Below are 15,592 nucleotides of genomic sequence, written 5' to 3'. Positions count from 1 at the left end.
GGTTTCTTCCCACATCCCACAGGTGTGCAGTGAGGTAAATGGCGTGTCTACACTGTCCCTGTCTGAGTGAGTGTGGTGGGTGTGAGTGGCCCTGGATGGAAGGGCGTCCTGTCCAGGGTGGGTTCCCCCTGCGCTCTGAGCTTCAGGGAGAGGCTCTTGCCCCGGGACCCTGAAGTGGAATCAATAGGTTGGAAAAATATTCTTGTTTTTATTGATCTTTCTGAAATGTTTGTAGAGCTCACATTTATTTCAGTGTTTCATTTTAGAAGCATTTGGGTCTTTATGTAGAAGTTTGGTGATGTTTTTGTGTCCAGAAATGTGCCGGAGGAACCTAGCTTTTATTTCTATCCATTAGCCTGTCGTAACATTGGTTTTGTTTTACAGTCATATGCTACTTAATAATAGCTACATGTTCTTAAAACTGCATTGATAAGCAATTTTGTCGTTGCACGGACATCATGGGGTGCACCTATGCAAACCTAGATGGTGCAGGCTGCCCCGTAACCGTAGGTGCCGTGCTCTCACGGGACTGGCGGTGCAGTGGGATTGTGTACTCCAGCATCACCGCAAACACCTGCGTGACGTATGCTGTGACATGAGGACGGCTGGGATGTCACCAGGCAATGGGAATTTTCAGCTCCATTCTACTCTATGGGACCGTCACATAAGCGTCTCAGGCCTGCCTGAGTGTCTGATGTGATGTTTCGCTTAAAATCGCAGTTTCTGAGAACTACTGATGATGTCAAGTGAGGACCTGCTGTATTTGAAAAACACACGATGAAAACAGTGGAAGCTTCACAAAACACCTTGTTATGCTGTTTTTAAATCCCTTTCAAGTCTTAGTAACCCTTGAAAAATTTAGTGACTTTTGAAAAATAACAAGAAACATGGGTGATTTTTAGAGCTTAAGATTATGAGTCTTACGGTCCTGGCACTTTGCAAGAAAATATCATGGAATATTAAAAAATATTGAGGAAGGTCTTGTCACGACCCCCAAGGTGGGCTGAAAGCTAACTGGTAAGGCAGCAAGCACCGATGGAGAACGCGGTTGATGTTTTTCACAGATCGGGGTTCACTGCCTCTGTCTCCAACCAGTTGTGTCACTTTGGCCCCAGTAACTTCCAAGTAACATGACGAGGTTAGAATAAATGATCTCCAAGAACATTCTGGCTCTCCAGTTCTGTGATATCACATATAAAATAAGCAATGAACAATATTTTTAAAATAATATATGTGTATTTTTATGAATAATATAATATTATGGAGTATAACCACAGGATGTTTATAGGCTAAACATCCTCTAAATTATATATTGTAGTCTATTCATTTACATATTTAGGGTATCTGTGTCATTCATTCATATATTTATGACGTAATTATCTTTCTCTATAAAATACAAATGTTCAGCAGAGTGAATTTCTTTAAAAGGTCCAAAAGTATAGAGACAGTGGCTAGAATGACAAGTGTTGACGTGTGGGTTGTTGGTTAGAGACGGATGACTACACGGCATGAGAGAAGAAAGAGGCCACGGCAAGTCGGGGCTCCTGCAGTGGTCGGGGGAGGTGGGCTTGGGCAGAGCCTTGGAGGATGAGGGTAGTTGGAACCAGCATCTGAGATAGAAAACCTTTATAGAGGCAGGAGTGAGCGCCACACCGGGCAGGGCCACGCTGATGAAGAGCGGGAGGAAAAAGTGAGGAATGCTTAATAAAAATATTGCACAGAATGTGTAGGTCCTCAGCTTTGGAGATAGCACAGAAGTTCACGGTTGTGAAAGTCCGTAGGGACCCATGGTACTTTCCTGAGTGGGGAAATAACAGGATAAGGGTGAGACTTTTCAGGAAAATGGATCCATGTAAGAGCAGCGTTAGAGAGTGAAGTCGGGCCAGTGGTGCAGACTCCTTTCTCACAGTGCGGTCAGGAGCCATTAAGGAGCACAGGTCGGGGCAATGCAGGGAAGGGACGGGGAGGGCACTGCCATGAAGGTGGGCGAGCCCTGGGAACGCCATGTGACGTCTGTGGAGCACCAGCCCGCTGCCACGCAAAACGCCGCCAGGTGATATGACTGCTGTCCAATAAATCTAGCAGAAAGGACAGCATTCTACTCTCAAACGCTCTAGCATAGGTTTAGGTGTAATTTCAGCAAATCAAAATGACCAGGACAACTTAAGAGTTTTCATTGTTACTGCAGTTATTTCATTTCAAAACTTGCACTGTTAAAGATACGTACATGTGTATGAGTAATATCATATTCTGGGGTATAACGGCAGGATACAAAATCTCACGTCTCTCTGTGCCTCTGTTTCAATTTGAGCTGTGAAGTGTTTTTGACTGGCTGCTAAATGGGTCACCACATTTTGCATTTCAGACAGCAGTGTCACGTAGTTTGCTCCCAGTGTCAGGAGCGTAGGCACGTACATCATACAATCCTTACCTGTGGTGAGGAGCGTCTGCTGTCACTACTTAGGACACATACGAAGGACCTATCAGAGCTGCCTTCTCCATGAGCAGGGATAAAATGCTGAAAGACATTTCTTTCTCATTAAACTCTTCAAGTTTCCTCCTGAAGCCAAAGCAAATTCCAGCATATGTCCCTGAGGGTAGGATTTGCTCTAACATTTAAATGGGTACGTGAAGATTCTCTAAGTTTCCTACAAACCTTTTCCACTGCGCGTCTCACTTTGCCGCGGCCACAGCCCGTCCCTGGCGTGCACTTCCAGTCACGGGCCCTACTGCCACCCCCGTCCACAGCACTGTTTCCCATCCCTCACGTGTTGCTGCTCGTCCTGAGACTCGGAGGACGTGCCGAGCTGTGGCTGTCACTCCTTCTGCATGTGATGACACTAACATGCTTCTCCTGAGCCCGTGGCCGGTGAGCCATGTTGGGAAGAGAGGCACAGGTGGAAATGTCGGCTCCACCCAGTTCCTCTGTGGGACCCTCTCAGGGGGAGCCGACCTTCCCAGCTTGGTCAGACCCAGCAGATACACAAGGCCCACGTGGAAAGTACTAACTGACACTATTGCAATTAAAGTTTGGCTTAAAGCCAGTCTTCTTGTCTAACTAGAAACTCTGAGAGGGTGCAGACGATGTCTCCCCTGCCTCTGTGAGCCGCTGGTGCCACACACACAGTAAGCGCCCGGTGACTGTGGAATTCGTTGAATATAATCACATGGTAACCTTATAGGTTAATTCGACAGTTCTGCTTTATTCTAGGGCCATAACTTATTTTTAAGGTTACACATCACTATTAATGTGATTATAATTACCTCTATTGACGGGGTTTAATGTCTCTGTTTTATTTAATACTAAGAAAATATAACCGTACCATGCCAGCGTGGGATAAAAAAACCACTAGATAGTAAATCTTCACCCACCCATAGATACCTATGCGTGAATCAATGTGCCATCGGTCCTCAGCTCTTTACTGATCACCCGCTTTGGGCTCAGTGCTATCTGAGTTGTGGGCGGCACCACAGAAGTACCGGGAGGAATGATTCTTGTCTGCAGAAGCAGGGTCTCTGTTGGGGGAAATGAGATTTGTGAAATAATAGCCAACACTGCATCGCACGTAATAAGCACTGAACAGACTATACCTGTTCCAAGTGTCAGAGGAAACAGGGAGAGAAACTGTGACCTTCAGGCAAGCTCGGGGCAGTCACTTGAGGGGACCTGCATGATGGACAGGACGTGGATAGGACGATCGAGTGAGCATGTCAGGCAAAAAACCCTGGCAACGTGGAGGAAATAAAATGGCTACAATGTGTTTATCTGAGAGTGAGACTAAACTAATTATAAGACAGCATGTGCTGGGTGGAAATACAATTTCAGTGAAAGACTGCTGCAGACTAATGCATGCCCTTGAAAGTGAATGTGAAGCACGAGTGTCACCTCACAACTAGAGAGCAGAGGATGTATTTGAACAGGACAGAGGCAGTACAAATAGTGTTTACAGACGATTCGTGGAGCAGTGATGTCCAGAACAGACGGAGAGCAGTGACAGTATGAGCACAAGCAGTAGGCTGCATTACACAGCGTGAGGGGCAGCCCAGCTGAGGGTGCTGGCAGGCCACACGCAGGCAGTGATGTGGGAGAACGCAGACTTGGGAGGAAATCAGATAAGCACATGGTGCCTGTTAGGTTGTGGCTGGGGCCGTGGGCAGGTCTAGGGGCTGGAGGAATGAAAGTGCCAGTAGAAGGAGCACAGAAGCTTCGAGTGGAAATTAGCTTGAGCTCCTGAGGTGCACTTAAGGTTCAGACATGTGACTCAGTGATGCGTGGGGAGATAACAAAATCGCAGTCTTCTATAAAACAGTTGCGTATTGGCAAATAAAAAAGTCCAGACAATATTTGAAATTGATGAGTCACAGGCAAATCTGGCCGTGCTACCCGACTCACCTCCTCAGGAAGCCTTTCTGAGCAAGCCCACTCTGCACCCTTCAGACAGGTCCCTAGATTACTCAGGAATACTGATTGCAATCCCTTTTCCTTTGGGGACTTTCTCACAACTCTTACCAGTATTGTTAGCAACGCTATTTGTTTAATGTCTCTCTTTCCTTGTAGACTGAAATTTCCAAGGGCATAGGACCCATGGTATCCCCAGCAATCTTTCCAGAAAGACCCAGGAGAAAACCTTGTTTTAAGGGCCAACAAGATCGACAGGCAAACACTTCAGCAGAGTGATGATTGTGTTCGTGATGCGCCTGTGCACAAATATTAGGGTGGTGCAAAAGGAATTGCAGTTTTTTTAACCTTTTAAGCCACAATTCCTTTTGCACCAACCTAGCAACATTGAAATTACAGACGTGTGTGTGGTCGGAAGGGTTCTCTGCATGACTGAGGACAGCACACCGGCCTGCAGGTCCGAGACGTCCCGTGGACACGCCTTCTTCATCAGGAGGCAGAGCGGACCGCTGTGATTGACTCTGGCTAACTGGTCCACCTACCGCGAGGTGCACGCTGCCTGACCAAGGAACTGTACGTCAAACGTCGCCAATCACTGCACAAAGCCATTGGGGCAGGCGTTTTGGAATAGTCACCGGTATATGGGGAAGGTGCAAGGTGGGCAGATTATAAACATCACCACCCCATCAGGCACACGAGGAAGTGACAGCACATGGGGGGGTGTCAATGACAGACAGCCAACAGCAGGACGCCCACTGTACTCCGCCGCGCCGGCCCCTTCAAGGCTCTGTCCTGCCCGAGGTGCCACAGCCCGTAGTGCTGACTGACGTGTGGAGACAACACACCTGGGAGGCACCGCCACCCGTCCCTTCCATGCTACGATCGTGTAGGAAGTGGATACGGGCAGCTGTCACCTCTCGATGCTGCTGTCACCTCTCGATGCTGCAGTCTCCTCATGTGAAAACGGGCAAACTCGTGGTACCTACTTAGGAGGGTTTTAGTGAGGATCACGAGAGAAGCTATGAAAAGCTCTTAGAAAAGCGTCTGGCCCCTAGAACGAACATACTACATGTTACCTGTGATGGGGGTGATAGAGATAACACAGCAAAGGACAGACGTGTCCTGAAGATGCCAATGGAAACGCACGAAGGGTTCCTGGAGTGACAACTGCAGCATTCGGTGTGAGCCGGGGTGGGCAGAACAGGACGCCCGCGTCTGCGGCAGGAATCCAGGTCTCATGGGCCTCGGGCAGAGGGACAGGCTCCGGCGGGAGCAGAGGCAGCGCCACGCCCGTCCTCAGGGGAGCTCACATGCTCCCTGGCTTCCATTCCCATTTATGCTCCAGTAAGTTCCCAAGTTTGTTAGTAACCCACACCTCCTTCTGAGCGTCAGGATTTCCAATGGAACTATCACCGTGCTGCAATAACAGCACTCACAGGAACTGCACCCTTTCTGTTGTATGCCCACTACTGTTGGCTCCTCTGCGATCACGTCACAAGCAAACTCAACCCGTCCACCACTGAACTCACGATGTGCCCTGTAAAACCATCATCCACGGCCCTTTTTTCCCCTCACCCCTACTTATCTCCGGAACGCACCCCTCCCATCCCCACGCCCCACCCTCCCTGGACCCAGCACACTTCTGTCCTTTCACGGCCAGCATCCCTCTCACTGACCTATGGCGACAAGTAGCTTCACCGTAAACCCTTCGCGGTCCCTCCGCGGTCCCTCCGTGCTTTCCTCAACCCAGCAGCAAAGTGCAGCTCCGACTGTGTGTCTGCAGCCGAAAGCCGTCAATGCCTGCCTATTTCGCTTCCTGATTACAGCCCAAATGCCTACACGTGGCCCACAAGACACAGTGCCGTGTCTACCCTCTTCATCGCAGGCCTGACTCGATGGTGTGCCCCCGCTAAGCCCCAGGACGCGGGTCCTCCTCCAGGTCCCCAAGAGAGACGGCCTCTCTTCCGAGTCAGGGCCGTCTCACGTGCACTCGCTGTCTGGAAGTGTCCTGCCCACTTCTCCATCCGCCGTCCTCCTCTGGAGCCTGTGGCTCTGAGCATCAGTACCCGCTCGCTCCCCACACCTGTCAGGGTCCCAGTCCACTCTCCCGTCACCTCCTGCTTTACCGCCGAAGCACATTCCATAGCCGCAGTTAGACACGCGACTTCTCTGTGTGATGTTTCTCCGTGGATTGGAAACATCTGTAAGCACCTGTGCTGCTCACCTCTGTCGTCTTGACATCATCATAGTGCTTGAAGTAAGAGCAGCCCACTGAATACTCATTCAATGAGTGAAAAAAGGGCCTGGACTAAGTTTTCCAAATAGCAGCAGCATTCACAAACTAGGGCAGTCATGAAATACAGCCCTCGCCCGTGGACAGACACCTCCATCTGTCACCCTGGCCTCAGACAGTCAGGGCGATCATATAAACACAGCACGTGACAGGGCATCTTGACCACAGCCAGAAATCAGGTGCATCCGGATGCACCCTCCCCGGATCTTACTTCAGAATTTCAGAATTCAAGGGGGCTAGACTTGTTTTGCCATGCATCTGTTTTTAAAAAGGTATTTTAAAAAGGTGTTTTCCACCAAGAAAACGTCAGCCATGGCTCAATGATCTACCGTTAACAGAGGGCAGAGGGAGAAGTTCATTGTTGGAACTACAGGCCGTTCTGCATACACAGTAAAGAACTGAATGGACACACACACGCCGTTCCCAAAGCATTGCATGTCCCAGGGGAGGTAGCTGCTTGTCATGGCCACCCATCTTCTCTCTTCCACTGACACCCACCACCAGCCCAAAGTAAAAATCCATTTCTAGATGAAACAGAATCATGTTGAAGTTGGCAGAACAAGAAATGTGGAAGAAAGAAAAAAAAAAAAAGATTGCCATCTGGAAAATGAGTATTAATAACTAAAGAACATAGATGAAAGATATTTAAAAGATCTTGACAATATTCCTCTTTCTCCAAATTAACTATTTTATAGTATTGAAAAATGCATTGCGCGGCCTCAGATACATAACATAAATGTGCTAAAAGTAACGTGGTGATATTAAAAATGGAGAAAGCCATGCTTTTCTCTGGGAAGGAGCGTGTGAACAGTGTCGTGGTAGCTGAGTGTGAGCAAGGGGAGCTGTCTAGAGCTGGTCGTTTTTAAAAGGTGGCGGGGGAAAGGCTGCCCCTGGGAGCATTCGCTTTGTCTGACGTGTTAAATGGAAAATGTCTTCCTGTTGCACTATCCCCTCTGTCTTTGCATTTAGAAATTGTGAAGAAAGGAACACATTTTGTTTAGTTCTCTCAGCGTTATGTCATCCAGGAGGCAGGAGAACGCTCTCCCACTGCCACTGGCTGTTTGTTCTGCCTGTAAGACGTAGGGGGGACGTGTCTGCATCTGTCCTCCTAAACTGAGCTGGAATGTGTGCCTGAGAGCAGGCGTGACCACGGCCACTGCAGCTGGCAGGGCATGAGCTAAGCCTTGTCATTTCCATCCTTCTTCAGAGTCAAGGGAGCAAACGAGGGTGCTCCTAAGCTAGTCTCTCATTGTGGCCCGTAAGCCGTGAAGTTACAGATCAGCACTGGGCTGTGTATCAGAGCAGGTCGCTTGACAGAGAAGCAGAGCCAGCCGGTGTGCAGAGAGCATAGTGCCAAAGAGCAGAGAGGGCGGTGGAGAAATCAGACAGGGAGGGCAGACGGCTGAGGCCTGCTTCTACACTCTCCTGTGGCTGCATCATGGAGAAGGCAGGCACATTCTTCCTCCGTCACCTCTGGCTTCTTTGAGAACAAGTGACATTCAACCCCACCGGGGTAGCAAGAGAGGAGGAAGGAGCTGCCTGAAGCCGACCGTGCCCCGTCGTCAGGGCGAGCGCCGCCGGCAGCTGTCCTGGGCCTGCGTGAGGCTGGCACAGGAGCGGGCGCTGGGTAAGCATCTCGTGGGTGGGTAAACCATCATTTCATATGTGGGGGTAGAAGTGGAGGAAACGCCCGGCGTGAGTGGTACATGAACCCCCGTGCTCTATCGAGAGGCGTATCAAACACAGACATTTGAAAGCCGGCAGAGACATTGTAATTAATAGTCACGCGCTGTGTAGTGACACGTGGTCAGCGCATGAGGGACTGCGGACGGGACACAGGCCCCTGAGGTTACGATGGAGCTCGACATCCCTGACCCCGCGCGTGACGTCGGAGCACGAGGCATCACTCACGTGTCTGTGGCGATGCTGTTTAAACAAACCTGCGCTGCCGGCACATACGGGGATGCGCTTAATACTTGATGATGACGATAAACGACTACGGTACTGGATACGTATTTACTGTACTACACTTTTCATCGTTATTTTAGAGTGTCCTCTTCCTACTTACAAAAACCAGGTCTGCGGCGAGGCCGTGTGCGGGTGTCGCGGCAGCGGCCTCACGCATCCCCCTGAAGCGCGTCTCTTGATGGCATCCTTCTGTCTGTGCCCAGTCTCCCTGGGGTGGGGGAGGGCAGTGTTGTGCTGGACTTAACCTGGTGTTTTGTCCACATGGCCCCTGAGTGGACAACATCCACTGGCAACGTTGCCGGGACGAGGCCACGTGGAGCAATTGACCTGGAAGTGGCAGGTAAAGTGACCAAGGCCTGGGAAGGTGGGAAATCAGGGAGGGTCATTGCTGATGGGGCAGGACGTCCATTCCACCCCAGCTGTGGCCGTGAGAACGAGAGAAAAACACGGAAGCTGTGAAAGGCTCTGCTTCGTGAAGCCACCGGAGAAGGGCTGCCTCCGACGGGGGAAGACGTCTGACGACCCAGAGTGAAGACCAGGCCCAGAAGCACAGCCCTCTCAGCTCCATGCCGGTCACGGAAAAGCAGACTTTCTTTGTGATGCTGAAGGAAAGGCTGGAGCTGACAGTGCTGCTGAATTTACTGCCAGCTCTGGGTGGTTTACATGATTCAAGAATCATTATTCATTACAGAGTGCGAAAATGAGTCGTGAGTCAGTTAGTGCTGATGTGACAGCAGCTGAAGAATTTTTGGAAACTCTAGATAAGCTGATGGTGGAGGAAAATCACTTGCCAGAGCAAATATTCAGTGTGGATGAAAGCTCCCTATTCTGGAAACGGAGGCCTGAAGGGACTTTCATTCAGAGGAGGCCAAGTCACAGCCAGGGCTCGAGGCTTTTGGGGACAGGATGGCTGTCTAGCTCGGGAGCGTGTTACAGGCGGCAAACCGACCCCTTTGAAGCGCCACAGCGAGAACCCAAGGGCCTTCATGCACATCAGTGAGCACACTGCCGTGTCCTACGGGAGCGGTAAGAAGTCAGGATGACCCAGCTCCTCTCCCAAGACGCCTCATGAATCGCTGCTGTGCCAGCGAAATGGAGAAGTGCCATTTGGAGAGTAACACACCTTTCAAGACTGTGCTTATTGTCGATAATGTTCCCGACAGCCTCCTTTGATGGGTGATTCTCATCTCAATATCATGAGGGTGTTTCTCCCTCCAACACCACCTCCTTGTCCAACCAATAGACCAATGAGTCGTAGCAGCTCCGAAGGCCTCCTGCCTGAGGAGGACCTTTGCCCAGGCTGCCGCTACAACTGAGGACACGCTGATGCAGTTCTGGAAGGATTCTCTCGAGGACGGCATCAGGAACCTTGATGGAGCTCGGGGCGATGTCACAAAGGAGCGTATGGATGGCATCTGGAAGGAGACACTCAGGAGGTTCTCCCATGATTTCAAAGGATTTGCCAAGGATGAGGAGGTTGCAAAACTCACCAAGGCTGTGTCTGAGGTGGGGAACAGCTCGGACCTGGGTGTGGGTGAGGATGTCACTGAGGGGATCCTAGAGGGGCTTCCAAGGAATTGACCAAGGAGGACTCGTGGGAACTGGAACAGGAGCGCATCGCTGGAGAAGAGGCAAGGGAAAGGGAAACTGCAGGAGGAGAGAAAGAAGAAGGACCCCCAAGAAAATTCACAGTGAGAGGGTTTGCAGAAGCTTTGCAGACCTCAACAAGCTCCTTAAAAAGATTGAAAACATGGACTCCAACACCAAAAGGTTTTCATTAGTAGAGAGGAATGTTCATGGTGCATTATCTGCTCACAAGGGAATCTATATGAAAGAAAGAAACAAACCAAGCGAACCACCATGGACATATTTCTGAAGAGTGACAGCTCCTCAAGAAGAGCCTTAGGCAGGTCCTTCCGGGGCTGTTCCAGAAGAGGCCTGGTTGTCACAGGAGATGGCAGCTCCAAGGGTGTGACTGCCCCTGAGGACCTCCCAGTGGGAGAAGGGGTGGAGGTGGAGACAGTGATACTGATGACCCTGACACCGCGTAGGCCTGGGCTCCTGTGGGTGTTGGTGCTTAGTTTTTAATGAAAAAAGCTTAGACAGTTAAAAAATATTAAATAGAAAAATGTTTATAGAATGAGGATATAAAGAAAAAATATTTTTGTACAGCTGTACGATGTGTTTGTGTTTTAACCCAAGTGTTATTACAAAAGAGTCAGAAAGTTAAAAAGAATTAAAAGTTTATAAAGTAAAAGTTACTGTAAGCTAAGGTTCATTTATGATTGACGAAAGAAGAGCTACATTGTTATAATTTAGCGTTGTCCCGTGTACGTTGGTCGGCCTACAGTAGCAGTCTGTCCGAGGCCTTCACATCCCCTTGCCCCTGCCGCACCCCGCGCACCCCCAGTCCTGCTGGCTCCACCACCAGGACTAAGTGCTCTACACAGGGGGACCATTTTTCCTTTTCTCCCGTATTCCCACCGTAGCTGTTCTCTGATCAGCTATGTTTAGATACACAATGCTTACCATTGTGTTACAGTTGCCTAACGTGTTCCGCACAGTAACCTGCTGTACAGGTGTGTAGCCCACGTGTGCAGTGGTTTGTGTGAGTGCACTCTGTGATGTTCCCACAATAACAAAATCACCTAATGACACATGTTTCTCAGAACGTACTCTGGTCGTTAAGTGACCCCTGACTGTACAGTGGTTAATACCACACGTACTGGAGCCAGACTCAAACTGAACCCCAGGTTTACCACTTGCCAGGGATGTGATCTTACACAGGTAAGCAACTGCTCAGTGCCTCAGTTTCCTCATTTGTAAAATGGAAGTATCTACCTCAATCGTTATGAGGATTGCATGAGCTAACAATTAATATGTAATGTGCTTAGCCCCATGCCTGGTACAAGGTAACTATTCTGGGTGTTACCTGTTATTTTCATAGTTTCCATATCTACTACTAAAAGTCTAGACAACAGCACTTGTCAATAAGTTGTATATTAGTCTCCAATTTTTTTATATCTATTTGTCCTGTCCTCTGGAACAATGTCTACAGCATTAGACAACAAAGAGCTAGGAAAGGATCTCTGAGCTCCTCTTTTTCCAGCTGAGCGACCAAGGCCCAGAGCCCCTCGGGGAGTTGTTCAAGGCGGGACAGGCCTAGAGTCCAGATCTCGCTTCATGTGGTTCTCAAACATTGTCATCAAAAAAAAAAAAAAAAAAAAGGTTAAAATGGGTGCGCATCCTTCACATGCTGGAAGGCGTTAGTGGAGGCCTGGAGTACTTGATTTTTAAGCTCTTGTTTGGCAACAGGTACTCAAGAGTTGTAGCCCTCAGTAATTGTAGGAGTTTTCGTGATATAATGTATTATAACATTAGTTATAGTAGAGCCTGACTTTTCTTCTAGTTATGCAATTTACATGAAATTGTTGAAAAATGTTCAGAGTAACATGTCACTTATTGTCACATCCCAGAGGCGAGGGATATCCTTTTTTATTAAAAACAAACAAAGAAAACCAACTGGTTTTCTAAAACCAATTCTTGGGTATTCTAAGAGGAACTTGAGTCATAAGCCAATTTTGAGCGTCTTGCAGACTAATTATCACTATCATGCGAGCTGGTCATTTGTGGCCCTCCAGCATAGTCTAGCTGGACAGGGGCTCCGTGTGACTGCATATCTCTGGTAGCCACTGCACCAGAAAAGTAAACTCCCACTGTCACCTCCCCATTGTCTAAACTGTAAAGCAATTAGAAATCCGAGACATTCATTTAGTTGAGAATAGTGTTTTTATCACTAAGTATTTCCCTGTTTTGATAATGCATACAAATCACAGAATATTTAAATGTAGTTTTCTTGGAATATATTTTATACCTCAACATATACATATTTAAGTTTAAAACTTAGCATTAATCACCAAACAGCAGTTGAACAGACTCAACTGGGCTTCAAGGAAATCATATAAGATTCTCTGAATTAAAAGAAAAATTGTAATTTCTTTAAAGTTCTGAAATGACAAGTCAGCTGTTGAATATTTAAATTCTAGGTCATAATAACTTCTTCAGCGGAATATATGGTCCAAAAAAAGGGATCTCAAATACCTGGTTACCTCTTCTACTATATTTTTTCCAACAAAACTTTCAGTTACACCACAAATTACCCTAACATTTGCTATAATCTTCTGAAACAATACTTTTCTCAAAAAAAAAAATGCATTAAGGAGAAGGTACTCATATACTATAACTCAACCAAACTAAATTATAACAAATCTCTCTAGAAAGAGATAAGTTTTGTTTTATCTAAAACATTTTAGTAACCTGACAATCCTTTATTCTAAAGACAACTCATGTGACCAGTTTAATATTAATATATCCTTACACAAAGAAAGAAATCCTCTGTTTTACCATCAAGACCATAAAGAAAAACAATAAAATTTATTATAGAGATAGTTGATACCATGCTAGCTGGAGAAAGGAACCCATGGCATAGCTTCCGTTAGGGGCAAGCCTCTTTGTATGTTCAGTACTTTTTCAAGAGTCTTTTTCAAATTTATTTTTGAAATCTCCTCAAATATGACATTAATAGGGCTATGGCTGAAGAAAAAGGAAAAAAGGAAAGCGCTTTAGCTGACCATCAGATGTCAGCTATCAGATGTTTGAGTGTTTCTCCTCCATGTCATTCTAGCATTGTTCAGTAGTTGATAATGCAATAATTTCAAAGGTCAAAGAAAAAGTGGGTATGACATCAGATGCATGTGTGTCTCAATATTTGATTTGTGTTTTAATCTAATAATAAAATGTAGCTGTTTACAGTACTCAGGAGTGATTTCATCAAAACTCTTCCAGATTACTTATGTTGCTATACTCCGATATGTTTACAAAGAATATGGATACATTTTCAACTTTAAATGATTCTGAGGCTTAAGTGGTTTCTAGATATTAGAAGAACTAGTTGGAAGATGATCTAGTTAAACCCTTTAAAGAACGTATTAGATTGGTGCAAAATTAATTGCGGCTTTTGCAATTATTTTTAACCTTTTAGACTGCAGTTACTTTTGCAGTAACCTAATAACTTGGTTCTTCAAAAAAAAAGTGGATATAGTAAATGGAAGATACGTGTATTTTATTTTCATTTAAAGCTTCTATATTCAATACTTAGGCTGATTATTTCTTTCTAGTTGCATTTAATTTAATAATTGTATAATGTTTACAAAACAAATTACATCAAATAGAAAGATTTTCTGAGGCTTGTTGCTGCATGGACAGCTCTAGCTGAAATCTCTGCTGTTGCGTACACATTTCCAGCCCCTCCAGCAACAGACACGTGATCTATTTAACCATCTTCTGCAGGAAAATGACAAGTTGTTGGTGGAGATCTTACATCATGAAAGGGATCATCCCCTTAATACTTTCATGTTATAAAAGAGAAGCTTTCAAATTACCCCAGAATGATACGATATTCCTTTGTTTCACTTAATTTCATTAAAATGCTCTGTTTCTCCTACAACAATAAAAGTAGGCACTTGTTTAATCCTGAAATTCTTAGATTAACTGAAAAGAAAGTTGGTCTGGTACTAAAAGCCCCTACATTTATGAGTGAGCCATTAACGGACAGGGTAAGTAAATAGATACACTTACCTGCAATTAAAGTTGAAAGAGCTGAAAACGCTTGAGAAAGTTTCAATAGACAGAAAAGAAACAGAAAGAGCAGTGTCCACCCCCGTGGGCTCAGGCTGTTTGGCTTTACAAGTGGCAGCGGTGGCCGCTGGGGTTCAGCCGCCTCGTGTTATGTAACATCAGTCATCGCCCTGCTGCCAGCTGGTGAGGCACTGGAGGGCGAGAGTGTCACATGCAAAGATCCGTCGCCAAGGGACAGGCTTGGGTACCATTTGGGGAAGACAGATGCTAACTAAGCTGATGAATAATAACACGATGCCTGAACACCGCGCGAACTTGTACCGTTCCTGAGAGAATATTTTAAATGTCGATTTTCTGAGTAGCTGCAGAGTTAGCCTGTTTACAAACATGCATAAGCAAATAGCCACACCACGTAAAACTTTAGGGGATTATATTACAAACCTGCAGTCATCCTGGAGGCCGTATTTTCATTGTCTAAGTCACCTTGTTAGGCAGAAGCAGAGAAGCAGTGATACAGCAGCGTCCCAGCCCGGTCCCCTGGGCAGCAGCCGGAGCAGGGCGTCCTGACGGGCCCCCTCTGGAACCCTGTCCCGCTGGGTGGGTTCCCAGCGGCGGCGGGTGCAGGACGCTCCTCCCGGTCCTCGGCCTCCGGCTCTGGAGGGGTCCGCTCCGCCAGGACCCCGCAGACCAGGCAGCAGCGCTCCCGGTCTGGCAGGCGGGCGGGTCCTGCACTGAGTCCACTCGCGCAGGACCCGGACGGCCCCGCGCAGCCTCCAGGAGGGATGGAGGGAGGGGAAATGGGGAGGAGAAAAAGAGGAGAGGAGGAGGGACCTCCGCCCGCGGATCTGCCGCCGATCTGCCCCTGAGCTCGGGCGCGGGGACCTCCAGCGTCTTGTTCCCACGGCCCGCCTCTGCCCCTGGGATGGAGACGCCAAGGGCCAGCGAGGTGGCGTTTCCAGGAAGTGGGCGCGTCCCTGCGGGGGCGCTGGGAAGACGGGAGCCCCAGGGTCCCTCTGGTCCTTCTGGCCGGTGATAACGGACCTGTGAGCTGGCTTTCCGGCTTTCAGAAAGCACAGGAGGAAAGTGCTCCTGCAGACACGGGTAGGCCAGGGATTGTAGCCACACTTTGGACACAAGATGTGAGGTTACACCCTTCAACAAGAGCCCCATTGAACGGTCTTTTAATCTCCTTTTGATCCACTAACGTAGCACGCGTGCATCTTAGTAAGTGGGGGAGGTGGGGTCCACTAAGGACCACTAAGGACCACTGGAGTGCTTCTCAGCTACTCATTCAT

General features: G+C 47.7%; 1 protein-coding gene across 1 annotated transcript in view; it reads right to left on the bottom strand.

Moving 5' to 3' along the window:
* Positions 1 to 15,285, bottom strand: part of LOC117038149 (bifunctional heparan sulfate N-deacetylase/N-sulfotransferase 3-like) — a 109,137-nt gene extending 93,852 nt beyond the window's left edge. The window contains 1 exon segment of the mRNA XM_033134829.1: positions 14,739 to 15,285. The gene's annotated coding sequence lies outside the window, so the exon portion shown is untranslated.
* Between the last annotated feature and the right edge of the window lie 307 nt (positions 15,286 to 15,592).

Source organism: Rhinolophus ferrumequinum, chromosome 18 (genome assembly GCF_004115265.2).
Source record: "Rhinolophus ferrumequinum isolate MPI-CBG mRhiFer1 chromosome 18, mRhiFer1_v1.p, whole genome shotgun sequence".
NCBI classification, from domain to species: Eukaryota; Metazoa; Chordata; class Mammalia; order Chiroptera; family Rhinolophidae; genus Rhinolophus; species Rhinolophus ferrumequinum.
Note: the sequence above shows the minus strand (reverse complement) of the source record. Positions and strands in the feature narration are given on the sequence as shown.